Below are 13,462 nucleotides of genomic sequence, written 5' to 3'. Positions count from 1 at the left end.
GTGTGTGTAGTTATGCAAATGTCTACGGTTATTGGAGCAGTAAATTGTTGTAAATAATTGCTGAACAAAACTGCTCTCGTTTCTCACAGAGACTTTGCATATGGACATTTTAGTTTTTATTAGTAGAGAATGTGATTGCCAGTATAGGCACGATTCGCAAAAAATGTATACAGTATGGTGAATGTAAGACATCCATACTGGTTGTTCAAATATATATCCGATATCGAACATCTCAGGACACACTGACTAACATATGCATGAACTGCTCATATTAGAAGAAACAAGTGCAAGAAATAGTATTAAAAAATAAAAGCTTCAATAGGGCTGTTTACTACACCCTTCATGTACCCACTGTACATAATTTATTTCTCATACCCCAGTTTAGGTAATTAGAAAACACATTCAACTTACTTTCGTTTTTAATTTTTTTTATTTTTCACTTAAAATTAATTTCCCTAGCAGGTCTCCTCTTCCTAACCTCCCCTCCTTGAAAACTAAGGTAACTAGTGCGCATTCTGACACTTTCAGTACTTACACTGGAATTTGTGGAAAATGCCAATCAAAACCGGTGTGAATCACCAATAATTTCGGACTGAGAGTTGTGTGCGTCACCTCACCACTCTTCTGTTGCTCCATGGGAAAGATCACTGTAAAAAATGTAATAGTCCACAATAGAGGTGCACCACAAACAACATCATCAAAGAGAAAAAAGTCCAGTTTAAATTCCAGCATGTTGTCCAGTCTTCATTTTCTTTTCTTTCTTAAACTCATCAAATGTTACAGCGAAGACAGCAAACGCGTTTCATTCATAGAAATGGACTTCTTCAGGACACATTCAGTCAAATGATCAAGTCCTCCAGTAAGTTTATGTGCAGCAATCTCAACTCACAGTAATACGAAATCCTCTATGTGCATGGTTTAGGCCAATCTGCCCCATATTTGGTCCCAAAGTACATTGTATTATCCAATCTCCCTAAAAGAGTCTACCTCTCAGTATCCAGCATTTGCTATGATCCAACGCAGGTAGTGGTGGCATGATCACGACTACGGCCAAACAACTGTGTGAGGGAGGTAGATGCTGTTCATGAGGTACACTTGGGTATGCTGTAGGATACTGTAGTGTGCTGCCTGTCCTAGGTCTTGTGTATGTCCATTTGCACAATGTTACTGTATTGCTCTGATGGATCTGTAGCTATCGAGGTGTTCCCAGTTAGATAACTGCGGGAACGGGGTGGTGGGTGGGATCCAGGGTAGTTGTTTTGTATTTATTTACATTTTTAAACTGTGAATTTACGATACAGAATGGGATGCATACTGTCAGTGGATGTATACACTAACATGTAGATGTTAAAGAGCTATGCACAATACAATGTTGGACTGGCAACCTGACTGCTTGCTCGGTAACAGTGCACACGACTGTGTGCCACAGCGATACAAATATGCACTAATGTGGATGTAGAAGTTTGAATGTAAATCTGAAAACTTAGTAAAGTTTGTGTTAAAAAATTTTTTTAACATTAGCTATATGGTGGTTTGGACAGGATGCATCGAGATGGCACCCTAATTACTGTTAAAAAATGTAGTTGAAAACTACCGTCTGCAGTTGACTGAGGACTGAATAATGCATTCCACCCTTATTTTAACTTTTTTATTTGTGAAGCATATAGCTGCCTAAAGGTCTTCATGGCACGTCTTCTTCAGTCTCTCCTAGTTGGAGGGGCAGAATATTCCCAGGTTTAGGGGCTAGATATTAGAAGGAGCGCTAGTACGAAAATGTGTTGTTCTTAATGTGTTGGATTAATAGTTGGTGCAGATTTCCTGAGCACAAAGATCAGACTGGATCATAGGAGTTTTGCCAGCTTTGAATTCTCAAGCCCATAAAAACCTAAGGTTCATACTGAGGTATTTAAGCTGCACCCCCTGCTCTGCAGCCAGCCGTTTCAGATCCCCTGGACCACAGACCCATGATTGCACTTCGATAATCTCTGCACTGTTAGGAGTGCAACATTTAGAGCTAGTTAGAGTATTACTAAAGGATATCCAACTGAAGGCCATAGATAGCAACATGGATAGCAACAACTTGAGCATATCGATCTCTGTGCAGAAATGGCAACCCTCTTTCTCAGCGACTGGAGAGTGTAGACATTGGCACTGCCAGATTGACCAGTCCGGCCATGGAAATATGTGCATGCCAAAGATGTGATTGGCACATTCAGAAATACTTCCTGGTGATGGAACTCGCACAGGAGGCTCCGGGAACATCATCTGAGTTGAGGTTTAAGCTTTACCACAATGGTCCTGATGTAGCCTCTGAAAAAGGATTTCGGTGAGTTTCCTGGGAAACCACCATAACCCTCATTTCATCGTTGGTCATTTTCACCTTGGATGTTAAATAGGAGCCAGTCCATTGCAAAAAATAAAATAAATAGGAGTCAGTCAGAATACCTGACAGACCTGGTGGATCAATAAATGTCTTTATTAAAGTGGGAAGGAATTTTCTGTCTTAATTTTTTTCTAAATAGATATCACCTTCCTGAGAGTTTTCCTACAGCTTTTTAGTTTGGTTTTATAAACTATTGCTCCTGATTCTTAGGTGATTTCTGTCCAGGCCTGTTGAGCCTTTTAGTTTTCAGCGCAAATCTGCCAATTTTGCAGGGAGTGTTTTTTTCTTTTTCTGTATTATTCAAGGTGTTATTGGGCCTCTCCAGCACATCTGCAGGACCACTTAGCTGGTGCTTTCCGCCATCCCTTCGAAAGTTCTTTGAGATGTCATCCATGAGTTTGTACGGTAGAAAATTGTATACAAAAATGCTGTCGGACATGAATATCTTGTCCTAAACATAATTCACGAAATTATCATCCCACTGATGCAGATTTTATTTCATTAACTCCAATAGGCAATATTTTTGTAAATGACTTTGAGGACTAGATATTATGACAACATTATTCCAGTACCATCTCTATCCAAGTGCATCCCTTAAATGGAGGGGTGGTGTGGGTATTGGTGCCCAGACTGGTTTGGTGAATAAATCCCTTTCACTAGTTTTGATAAGGTGGTGATCAGTTCTGCCCAAATGGAATTCTTCCAGTTTTATCTTAGTCATCCCTCACCAGAGCAATGTTGAGTGTAAGTCCCCCAGTACAGCTCTAGTCACTGACATTTGTGAGTTCAGTTATCAGAAATATTGTCGCTATGCATCTTGAAGTCACCCAGCGGCACTAAAACCTAGTGAGGCTTGGCCATGGATTTCTATGAAAGGATAAGAGATGCCTTTACTTGAGTGTATGTGTCCATTCTGACGATTGTTGGCCCAGACTTGCCAAAGAGTCGGTGCAACAATTGTCCAAGTGAGGCACAAGTTTACAGGAAAGGTGATCCTTAAATACCATGAGTATGCCAACCTTTCCAAAGCATCCCCATTATGATAGGAGTTCTTAAGGCATCTAGGATAGCATAAGCAACACCATAGTGGTAGGTATCTTTGCATCCAAGTTTCAGTGACATATAGAATATCTTGAAGTAGGCCACCAGTAGATAGAAAATCTCCCAGCAGTACTTCACTAACAATCCTTGATTTACCAAAGCACAAGACAAAACCGTTTTGCCGGGCCCTGGTAGCCCGCAGGCTGTGTGCGATGTGCAGTTTTTATGCCCATTTATGCTTTGTGAATCCGAGATAAACTGTACAGCTGTCGTAAACTATGATCTTTTTTCTAGGGGTTTAGCAGACTTACACATTGAAGAATCACTTCTGGCTCCAGTGCTCCGTAATTTCCAGTCTCTCAAGTAGCCATTGGCATAAAGTCTAGTTCCACTGATGGGCACAAGGACCCAGGTTAGAACAAGACAAATTGTGCCCAGAATAGTTGTTGTATTTACCTACCATTGGGCCAGCAGTTGAGCCGTGGAATTCTGCACAGGCTGAAAGTGGCCCATCATATAGCCCAGCACACTCCGAAACAAACTGTAACTGTACCTGAGGCGCAATCGAGGAACACAAGTCATGATGTGTGCATGATGATCAGCTCAAAAGATGAGCACAAATGCTTTAGGTTTCTATAGGTTGGTGTTCAGGATTGAGCAACTTTATGTCTAGGTGAAGCTGGGTTCTCTTGCAATAACGGGGTTCCGAACTAGAATGAAGATGTTGTGCGTCGCTTCTAGCAGAAAGACAACAAAAGATGTACATTCTGGTAATTTTCTGCTATCACAATTGTTTTCACTGATGGGGCTGTAGTTTGGGGAGCAATCACTTTCCCAGTCTTTAGCCATCTTGCCTGGGTCTCGGGAGACCTGGACGGAGAGTAGGAACAGCGAGTTACTGTCCACCTCGTTCTTCTTCTCCCCACCAATCTTGTCTCTTTAAACCCGAGGGAGATGGGGAATATGTGTGGTGCTCTGGTACCACCAACCATCCGGGTCCCTTTCACCCATGGGTCTTTGTAGATGCCTTGCTGAGAAGGAATTACTCTCCGTGCCAGCAGTGACTCAACCAGAGCCACTGTTCGCACCAAGACTCGGGTCTCTAAGAGCAGAATGGACACCAATCATGTCGGGAGGGGAGCTAATCCCCCGAGGGTGGTGAAAGAGGGTGGCAATATGCCTTGTATTTTTAAAAAAAAATATTTAGGTGGGCGGTAAAGGGTACACCAAAGCCGGCAGACCACCAGAGTTTTTTTAAACATATTTGAACAGGGAGAGGGTGCTGCTAAGCATAATGTAAGAGGGGAGCAGGGTTGCAGGTTTTTTTTGTTATTCTGTATAAAACGGAGGTAGATTTGCCTCCAGGTGGCAGGAGGGGATGACAGGACACCAGGTGTTTATACAGTTTTTAATGTACAAGATGAGGGATGAGACGTGTTGCACTGGCTCCATCATGTCTTCTGCACCCTAGTGCGGATGACCATTACCATAAGACTGCACATGTTCAGCTGCCAGAAATGTGGATCTATCCACCCCAATGTGACGTCATAGTCAGCGCCATGTCTGCTCTCGTTGTCTACATCACTTGGGACCCCTCGATGGATAACAACACTGTTATTGACAGTTCAACCATAAGTCCAGGGCTTTAAGTGGGCCGGGTCTCACCGGTGCTGAGCACCGGCAGTTTTTTAAAGGGGGCCTCGAAGCGGGTCTCTATAGGGCTCTGTTTTGTGCCCTGGCACAGGCAGTCCGTTTTTTTTCCGGACAGCAGTGACAGCAGGCTCATCAATGTGCACGTGCTCACACTCCCCACCTCTCGTTAGTGGAGAAGTTACGGCATGACGTCAAGCCAGGTGAGCGTTGTAAGGGAAGGCAAATCCTTTGAAGAGAGTAATTTTCTCTCTTGATTTCCCTTCTTTTTTTGAAACTCAGGAGCAGCAACATTGTCGTGGTGTCAGCAGGGCTTTAAGTGAAAGCTTTTTCAATATATTATACAAGCCATAGTTGCTGCTTATTTATCTTAAGCAACTAACAACCATTGACAAAGCCAATAGTTGTTACTTTTTATAGGTATGATGTTACTTGTTGTATCATATATCTGGATGCAATGACAGAAAGACAGAATAAAATACAAGTCCGGTGGCGCCCTATGCTAAGCGCAGATTTTGAGCTTATGCGTTTTTAAGCCACGCCCTTAATTACATTAAGCCCCTCTGAGAGACCCCCCAGTTTTTTCATCCCACTTATAAGCCCTGTATAAGTCTATAGATGCAGAGCATAGATTCTCAGTTTATGTTGGAGGTGCAAGAGAAAGCACTTCCTGCAGACTGAGCAACGTGGCAGACCTGGCAGCTGCGGGCACGATGCCTTGTAAGGCATGGGAACCAAGAAATGCAGATGAGAGCTGTGGCTTTGAATATGAGGCCTCCGCCCACAGCACGAACGCTTTGCTTTTGCCCTTCCGTCGAGTAGCATTGTGAGAGAGGGTGTTGCCCTGTCAAGGTGTCTTGGACAGAGTCCCTATCAGCTGTGCAGCTGCTGTGTACACACGGATACAGGATTTCTGTAATGTTTAATGAATACAGGGAGTCCTACAGCTTAATTTTTAACCACCTGCTTTAAGTGAGCAATTTGCAAGCTTCCTTCTAATCTTAATGGTTCGTTGCTCAGGGACAGATGCTATTTTTGTCACATACAAATAGGTCTCAGATTGCATAGCCTGGCTGGCATTTCAGTAGCCAAGGACATAAATTGTTCCGGGTAAACCCATTGCTCCCCTCCAACATCTGGAGCCGCCAGGGATTATTTTCCTGGTTTGCAGGGCTGTGCTTTGTTGTTTTTTTTGTCGTTCCACAACTACCACATTTTGAGGGCAAACCAAGAAAATGTGATAATATACCCAAAGAAGGGCAAAGCTCTGAGAAAACTAAGAATGAGCATTTTAACCAAGCTAGTTCCCAACTTTTTTTTAATTTTTTTTTTATTTTAGTCCTCATTATGCAATACTGGGTTTTGAGATTTCTCAGGGATCTCTTGACGTTTGAGTTACTCTCTTTCGTGGCACCCATTATAGAGAGTTGTCAAGGGTACTGTATCTCTTTAACCCTTTTTTTTGGAAACTGGGAGGAGATAGCCCCTCAGGCTACTCCAGTCTTCTAGTCTTCAGATGTATTGCTAATGCTTAATCATTGGACTCATTTGCAACAGCCTATAGTTTAGCTAGTCAAACCATTTTGTTCTTCCCAAATTTCCCAAAATTTAAATCTTTTATTTACACTCCCACTCCTGTCCAAACGTGAAATTCTATGTACATTGTTTATCCACCCCATATGTGTAGGAGTAACAGATCTTATCCAATTCACACATATTTCTCTTCTAGCGAGAAGAATTAAGGTGAAGAGCAGGTTTTCTTGCTCTTTCGTTAATTTAGGAAGATTTGCCTCTTCTTCTCTAATCCCAAAAATAACCAAGTGGGTACTTACTTCGATTGGGAGTTTAAATACCTCCTCCAGGGTTTTGGACACTTCTTTCCAGAAGACATCGATCTGAGGCCACTGCCGAAACATATGCAGGTCGTCTACTTCGTCTTCATCACATTTCGGGCATTTTTTCGTAGTTGAATTTTGAATTTTGAAAGTTTTTTCGGCGTCCAATACGCTCTATGAAGAGTGAACAAGTGGTTTCTTCTTAGGGCAGCAGATTTTATAACACCCCAGCATTTCCCCATAGATACTTGCCATAGGTTTTCGATGTCATTTGTCGGCAGTGCGTTTCTCCAGATCTTTTCTAATGTCTTGAGGTTGTCTTCTCCTGATTCTGTAAGTGCCCAGTACCATAGGGAGACTTCTTTCTTTTGGGCTCCGATATTGAGCATTTTGATTTCTATTTCTCTGTCTCCTTCATAGGGTTCCTTCAAAGTTTTGATCCAACTGGATAACTAGTTCCCAACTTACCTAAGTTGTGCCTTCTCTTCTTCGCCCACAGGAAAGGCGGGGTTTATTTATATATTCAAGAGTTTGGTGGAGTCTGGCATGTAGTCTTGCGGTTACCTCAGAGTGCCTATTTGTGATTGCAATCCTGATTCGACAGCATCACCTTCTATAAATTCAGCTCCCTCTTTGCTACTTAAAGTTAAATCGTGCAAGTTCAGTGAAAGAAATGTCCGCATTCGATGCATGTAGTCTACTAAAGTCTCCGTCACCACCTATCTGAAAAGCGTCTTGGGAAAGACAAATGACATCCAGTGCTCTGCACCCAGGTGTTTTTTTTCTGCACTGCCTCTCACCTTCCCTACAACACTTTACAAATGTTGTCTGCTTCCTGTTCAAAAGGGATTGATGCAATTTCTCTCATGAAGCAGGTTCTCTCGTCTCCAAAGACCTGCTGTACTGTGGTTTGCAGCATTCATAGTTTGCAAAATCACTCTTTGCAAAGAAACGGGTCTAGTATACTGTGAAGAGGGTGACATTGGTGGTCCACTCTTAATAGGTTCAAACTCCAGCCCTATAGCTGCCTAATGGAAAACATCTCTACATGCGCCGTGTTTTCACATTGACATCACTAACCATAGCTTACTGCCCACCAGTGTTCATGTCCCTTGTGAAATGAGCCAATATGGCTAGTGAGAGGGTTTCTGGGAACTGCCCTCTGATCTTGGTACCTTGCTGTCAAACATATCATAAAGCCTGACACCTGCATTCCTGGAAGTGGATGGAGACGCTCTTCCAGTTTGGATCAGAGACTTCGGTTTGGAGGAGGAAGCTTTAACACACAACAGGTTGCACACATTCTCCTACCGCGTAGACGCTGGGATAGGAATCTCCTCTGCATGGTAAATGGGTGTGCAGCCCTGCCTAACTGCGTGTACGAATGGTATCCTGGCCTCATAGATGACCCTGGACTACAGCCCCTTTCCTGGGTGTTGCCCATCAGCCAGTGTTGGCACCATACTGTCTTTTGTGATTCTTTAGTGGGACCACCCTTTTACCTGTGCCTGTGGGAACGTGACCTACTGGTCTCCCTGTTGTAAAGGTCCACTGTTATGTGAAACAAAGGACATTGCACTGAACGTCTGCTGGTATCAAAGCACAAGATGGAGAAGGGGTATCACCTGCATTCCTGCGGCTGGAGGGTGGAGATCCAGAGATAAGTGTGAGGATTATGAAGGCAGAAATAACTTTAGAAATTCCATAATAACTTTGCTCTGGATCTGCTGATTCGATCTTCCTGAGCATTGTCATTTGGTAGATGGTGTCGGTAAGGGTTGGGATTGCTGTTTGTGTTGCTCATGGTGAGGAGGTTTGTAGTCCTGGCCTGCAGTGTTGTCTGTCCCTGATTACCGCTTCAGAAAGACTGATAACCCGGGTGCAGAAAAACTCAAACTTCATGATGCCCAAGCTTTGGAGCCAGCCTCGGTCCATACTGCAATGGGAAGCATAATTTTACAGAAAGGCTGTGTCTGGAGATTCGCTTGAGAAGAACACTTGAAAAAGAACCACCCTAAACAGGTTCTGAAGCTTGAGATGGTGGATCCACATCCCCTGTCTCGAAAAAGTGTGTATCAAAGTTGATTCAGTCTCAAGTTTTTCTTGACAAAGGAGGAGCATGCTCCACAGAGGACTCAAGTGAGCTGCTGTGTAAGCAGAAGCAAAAAGAACAGATGATGGACAGTTTTCTGAACAATGAACACATTCACCCCCAGTCAACAGACCTGGGTTTAGTCCATCGTTTTTTTGCCCACCACACCACCACAGTTTGGACCCAGCCATATGCAAATCAGCCTTGACCTTGCTCCTCATGGGAACAGTCCAGCCCGAACTGCCAAGCCAGGTCCTCCCTGGATCAGATACAAGCATCCTGGGACCGGTTTTGGGGTATCACTCCTCATCTGCCAGTCTAGCTTAAATCCAGTGGCTCCGTGAGCAAGGGACCCATGTCAGGGCATACCCGTCCTACTTAGAGCGACAAAAGGAAAAAAGAACAGATGTGTTTGTTGTGTAAGCAGGGCTGGTATCTGCCACACAACCAGCCTTCCAGTGGTGAGAGGACATCACTTGAAGTCTACACTTTTTTCGTTAGAGGAGTGGAGTGTCTGTCTAAACGGCCTAGAAGCCTGTCTGCATTCTGAGAGAGGGAAGGTGTGTGCCTGGTCCTGCAGGCGGATAGGCCCATGCACTTCCAGCGAGGGATACCACAGAGAATGCTGTCGATCCCAATAAGTTTGTCAGGCGTCTATGCTATGATAAGGACACCCCTCCACATCCTCATTGCACATTTATTGAAGGGAGCTGTACCTAGTTTGTGCCAGAAATGTCACTCTGTAGCCAGTTGTGGATTTGATCCCCTAGTGCTGCTACTAACAACGAGGAGCAAAGAACGTGTCACCGCGATACAGACAGCCTGGCCTGAGAAGGACAGTGACTGCCCAAGGATATCATGTCCTGCTTCGCACTCCCACATAAAAGAAATACAGCACTCCCAAATGGAGGCACACACACACAGCGAAGCAAGAAAACACCTGAAAAGGGATTTCACTCTCATAACATGAGGCACATCAAAAGAAAGTTTTAAGAATAAAGCACAGTGTTTTATTCGTGCAACACTCTCTAACAGAAAGCTTTCCCAGATGTCAAATTAAACATTATGCAAATGTAAATATAGACATATATATGTGTGTGTGTATATTATCTACTGGCGGTCGCCAGTAGATAGTTATAGTTAGGACCGTGTTTCCATAGGAAATCTCAAAATTCGATTTTGAATAACTTTGGCGCCGGTTGACGAATCCTCGCGAAATTTTCAAAACTAATGGGGCTCTCCACTCAGCTCCTACCCTGAAAGTCTCGGGGGATTTGTCATTTTCCCATAGGACCTTTAGTCGAAGGTACAGCCCGAACGGCTGAACAGAATTACTTGAAATTTGGCAAAGAGGTAGTCCTCAGGCCAGGGATGTGCCTTTTGCATATATGGAGTCAATCTGTTCAGTAGTTCCTGAGAAAATTGCAGTTAAAGTACATAAATATCTATAGCCGCGCACCGTGCGCGCACGGTGCACGCACCCTAACGTGCGCAAGCGTAATTCTGATTGGTGGTTACATGTCAGTCAACGTTCGAATCGGTCGAAATCAGGAAGTGTCGGCCGCCATTTTGTTTGTTTTGAGTGCGAGAGTGAAAAAGGAAGGTGGCGAACGTGAACAGGGGGCAGGGTAGAGAGTTCCTGACCCCCTAGCCTTTGTCAGGGGGTCCCTAAAGGACCCCGAAGGAAGAAAAAAACATTTTAATTTTTTTTTTTAATCGCGGGGTGCGCGCACGGTGAAAAACCATATAAAAAAATATATATAAAACATTTTTAATACGTAGTTTATTGTAAAATAAATATATAAAAATATAATAATAAATACATAACTTAGCATTTAAAAAACCGTACAAACTCACTGAATAAACCATAGGTTTCACACATGTTATAGTTAGGAATTAGCATTTAAAAAACCTTGCAAATTCACTTAAAAAAACATAGGTTTCACACATGTTATAGTTAGGTGGACATTTCACTCGTAAAAAACCAATGAAATTCCCCTGTTATAGTTAGTTGAGATAACTATAACTCGCGCGACCGCCACTCTATCACAAGGATGATGTCATCAGTGATGTCATGAGTGATGCCACTGACCATGTAATGAGTGATGTAATATGTGAAGTCATGAGCAGAGGATTGCGGGCGTGCGAGTTATAGTTATCTCAACTAACTATAACGGGGGAATTTCATTGTTTTTTTACGAGTGAAATGTCCACCTAACTATAACATGTGTGAAACCTATGGTTTTTTAAGTGAATATGTATATGTGTGTGCAAGCAATAATAACACACAAGTCAAATGCAACTGTTAAATGCATGGGATAAAACACAAGCAGATAATAATGATAATAATGCTGGACGTCCACTGCAATATATAACCAATGTTAATTGCAAGTAATCAGACACAAGAAATAAACCCTGTCAAAGGAAAAGCATTAAAAGGTATATACACAGAATACATCAGATGATTATCACCACTGGAGAGTTGAACGTGCACACAGACACACTCACACATCACAATGCCAATAATCAGAGAACATACATCAGCGGCTACAATAACTTCCTCTTAGCCCACACTAGACTGGGAGATTCACAGCCCTGGGATCAAAAGACTCCGCAAGCTAGGAACTGCGACACTGAATAAGACGCATCCATCCTTCGGGTCCAAAATCCCACTTTCCAAGTCCAGTAACCCCAGTTTTATAATCTCTATACACTAGAAGTTTCCGAGAAGGACTCCTCTGCGCCAAGAAAACTTACTGAAGTTGGCCAATCTCCCACAAGCATTCCAAAGGCAAAGGAGTTCTCACGTATTCTTCTTCGCTCCCACATGTTTCAGGCCCTTATCTCAGTGAAGCTTGAAAAAGTAGAAAACATCTCTAAAAGTACAGAAAACAATCTTGAATGTCAATAACCTAAATAATTTGAGTAACCTGAGAGACTGCTTGTGTGTGCAAAGCTCAAGTTAGACAGAGTCAAAAATCAAGATGGGAAGAGGGCAAGTCAAAGCCAATAGTAAAAACTTCATTAAAAAAATTCCAATGTACAGCATTATGCAGATTTGTGCACCACTGCCTATAGCACCACACAATTCATTTACCAACGTACAACATAATGCTCATTTTGGCACCACTGCCTATAACACTACACTCTGAGACAGAGAAGTACATTCCAAACATTTCTCTCTCTCATGCTTTCAAACGTACATCTCACACGTTCTGTTCCTGACCAGGTTAAGGCTGTCTTACTCTGTGAAACACTCCCACTGTGAAGCTACAAGGAGACATGAAATGGAATCTTCAAGGCAAAATGCACATGCAGGAAACATGATGTCGTACATTCAGGCTAGAGTAAAGTAAAACACCTAAAGTCAATTAAAACAATGGTAGTCAAAGGTCATCACATGGTCCAAGTATATGGAAGTGCCTCTGGCACTACATATCACCATGAAAAGATTCAGCCCTAGAGGCCACAACTATCTCTTCCACCTGACCACAGCTGCCCAAGAGGGCCACCACTGCTGAGCCAGGTGCCGCAGTGAAGAAAACCTCCCCAAATTATTCTTCCATCGCTGTTCATAATGGAGTATACTGCAAAGGTGGATTGGTAGAACTACATCCATAACATGCCTCTGACTGCTGAGAGCAACTTGCAGATAAACCACAATAAAGAGTATACGTCAAAGGAGTAAGGGTAGGACTGCATCTCCAGCATGCCTCTGACTGCTGAGAGTAACGTGCAGGTAAACCACTGGGCTTAGCCTATGCCAAGAGATGAGAGACCTGAAGGCATGCAGGGACATCTGCCAGTCCACTAGAAACTATAGCTTGAAGCTAAATGAATGGTAAACCGTTGATCTGAGCTATTAGGAACTGTGAGAAAATGTGGAATAACTGCACATGCGGCCTAAAGCCTTAAAAGGGTAGGGACAGCAATACTGGAGATGTCGTGCCTAGTGGGAAAGATTAATACTGGGAAGGGAAGAGGGATTTCAGTGCCTCGTTGACAGAATGTAGCAACCGACACACATATCTCATATTCCTTGTACATTACTTAGTTTTGCTGTGAGAAGTACTTTCTTTCTTTTTTACGAAGATAGGGACTTAGGTAGACATTTCCTTATTGTGACTGTTGGTCGATGGTTGATTGTGGTGCTCTGAGCTCTTGTCCCCATACTACCTCCCTCCTGAGAAGTTTGTGACTACTCACCCTTGCTACCTTGAGAGTCAAGTGCAAATGGGGTTATACTCGGCCCAGCTTGCAGAGCCATGGTAGGATATCCCCCAGGACACCAGTTGCAAACGACCTCAGCCACTACCGTTGAGGCTCTGTAGCCCCTGTCTGCCCTGTGGCACCTCGAAAAAGGTCTAACTTTTCCCCCCAGTCTGGGATGACAAATACCAGACCTTGGACAGCTATGCATCGAAAGTACTTTTACCAGACAAGTCAACTGACATAAAGTGA

At 43.3% G+C, this 13,462-nt stretch overlaps 1 protein-coding gene across 1 annotated transcript in view; it reads left to right on the top strand.

Annotated features, from left to right (window-relative positions):
- Window positions 1-13,462, top strand: part of NPDC1 (neural proliferation, differentiation and control 1) — a 448,831-nt gene that overhangs the window by 70,848 nt on the left and 364,521 nt on the right. The window lies entirely within an intron of this gene.

Source organism: Triturus cristatus, chromosome 1_2, assembly GCF_964204655.1.
Source record: "Triturus cristatus chromosome 1_2, aTriCri1.1, whole genome shotgun sequence".
Lineage (NCBI taxonomy): Eukaryota > Metazoa > Chordata > Amphibia > Caudata > Salamandridae > Triturus > Triturus cristatus.
The sequence above is the reverse complement of the archived record's forward strand: the minus strand, read 5'-3'. Positions and strand labels throughout refer to the sequence as shown.